Consider the following 2,500-nt stretch of genomic DNA (forward strand, 5'->3'; position numbering starts at 1 on the left):
CAGATGTAAGGGCGACCGGTCTGTAATCATTTAGTCCTGTTGGCCTTAGCTTTTTGGGCACAGCGATGATGGTGGAGGACTTGAGACAGGCTGGTACATGGCATGTCTCCAGGGAGGTGTTAAAGATGTTGGTGAACACCGGAGACAGCTGGTCAGCGCAGTGCCTGAGGGTGGCTGGAGAGACAGAGTCCGGCCCGGCTGCTTTGCGTGGATTCTGCCTCTTGAAAAGCCCATTAACTTCTCCTTCCTGAAAGGAGAGAGTCGTTTCTGTAGTATGGGTGGGGGATGGGGCCTCTTGGGTGGGAAGGGGTGGTTCAGGACAGTCCAATTGTCTTTCAAATCTACGGTAGAACTCGTTCAGGTCGTTGGCTAGGCGGGAGTCGTTAGTGGTGTGGGGCGCTCTGGGTTTGTAGTTGGTGATGTGCCTGAGCCCTTTGGCAGACAGAAGCAGCGTCGTTAGTAGAGAACTGGTGTTTTAGTGTCTCTGAGTACAGTCGTTTAGCCTCTCTCACCGCTTTGCTAAACCTGTTCTTCGACTCCTTGAATCTGTCTCTATCCCCACTCCTAAACGCTTCCTCCTTCTCCAACCTCAACCTTTTGAGCTTTGCTGAGAACCAGGGCTTGTTGTTGTTAAAGTTCACCCTGGTACGTGTTGGGATACAGCAGTCCTCACAGAAGCTGATGTACACAGCCTCTGTGAGTTCATCCAGACTATTGGTAGCAGTCGTGAACATATCCCAGTCAGTACAGTCTAAGCACGCCCGCAAATCTTCCACAGCCTCACTGGTCCACTGTTTAGATGTCCTCACAGCAGGTTTACAGAGTTTTAGTTGCTGCCTGTATGCACGAATCAGGTGGACCAAGGGAGTTCTGTGCGAGCCGAACAGCCCCGTGACCCACAAGAGAAACATCCCCGCCAAATTCGAGCGTTTGACGGGGTCTATCCGTGAAAAAATATTCACGTTTTTGAGTGCACATGCATTTCTGCTGCAAATGCCTCTGGAAGTTTCATGCCGTTCGTATGCCAATTGTGGCAACACGAAAATGACCCGTTTTCCCATTCCGAGGGATTTCTGTGCGACCCTAACAGCCCCGTGAGCCACAAGAGACACATCCCCGCCAATTTCTAGCGTTTCACGGGGTCTATCCGTGAAAAATATAGACGTTTTTGAGTGCACATGCATTTCTGCTGCAGATGCCTCTGGAAGTTTCATGCCGTTCGTACGCAATGTGGCAACACGAAAATGACCCCTTTTCCCATTCCGAGGGATTTCTGTGCGACCCTAACTAACAGCGCCCGTGAGCCACAAGAGAGACATCCCCGCCAATTTATAGCGTTTCACGGGGTCTATCCGTGAAAAATATAGACGTTTTTGAGTGCACATGCATTCCTGCTGCAAATGCCTCTGGAAGTTTCATGCCGTTCCTATGCAATGTGGCCACACAAAAATGACCCGTTTTCCCATTCCGAGGCATTTCTGTGCGACCCTAACAGCCCCGTGAGCCACAAGAGAGACATCCCCGCCAACTTCTAGCGTTTGACGGGGTCTATGCGTGAAAAATATTAAAATTTTTGAGTGCACGTGCCTTTCTGCTGCAAATGCCTCTGGAAGTTTCATGGCGTTCCTATGCAATGTGGCAACACGAAAATGACCCCTTTTCCCATTCCGAGGGAGTTCTGTGCCACGCTAACAGCCCCGTGAGCCACAAGAGACACATCCCCGCCAATTTCTAGCGTTTCACGGGGTCTATCCGTGAAACATATAGAAGTTTTTGAGTGCACATGCATTCCTGCTGCAAATGCCTCTGGAAGTTTCATGCGGTTCGTACGCAATGTGGCAACACGAAAATGACCCGTTTTCCCATTCCCAGGGATTTCTGTGCGACCCGAACAGCCCCGTGAGCCACAAGAGACACATCCCCGCCAATTTCTAGCGTTTCACGGGGTCTATCCGTGAAAAATATCAATTTTTTTTGACTGCACATGCATTTCTGCTGCAAATGCCTCTGGAAGTTGCATGCGGTTCGCATGCAATGTGGCGACACGAAAATGACCCGTTTTCCCATTCCGAGGGATTTCTGTGCCACCCTAACAGCCCCGTGAGCCACAAGAGAGACATCCCCGCCAATTTCTAGCGTATCACGGGGTCTATCCGTGAGAAATATTCACTTTTTTGAGTGCACATGCATTCCTGCTGCAAATGCCTCTGGAAGTTTCATGCGGTTCGTATGCAATGTGGCGACACGAAAATGACCCGTTTTCCCATTCCGAGGGATTTCTGTGCCACCCTAACAGCCCCGTGAGCCACAAGAGAGACATCCCCGCCCACTTCTAGCGTTTCACGGGGTCTCTCCGTGAAAAATATCACATTTTTTGAGTGCACATGCATTCCTGCTGCAAATGCCTCTGGAAGTTTAATGCGGTTCGCATGCAATGTGGCGACACGAAAATGACCCGTTTTTTCCCATTCCGAGGGATTTCTGTGCCACCCTAACAGCC

Source organism: Petromyzon marinus, unplaced genomic scaffold (genome assembly GCF_048934315.1).
Source record: "Petromyzon marinus isolate PM22_M1 ecotype Great Lakes invasive population unplaced genomic scaffold, UKy_Petmar_22M1.pri1.0 PM_G_Scaffold_21, whole genome shotgun sequence".
NCBI lineage: Eukaryota > Metazoa > Chordata > Hyperoartia > Petromyzontiformes > Petromyzontidae > Petromyzon > Petromyzon marinus.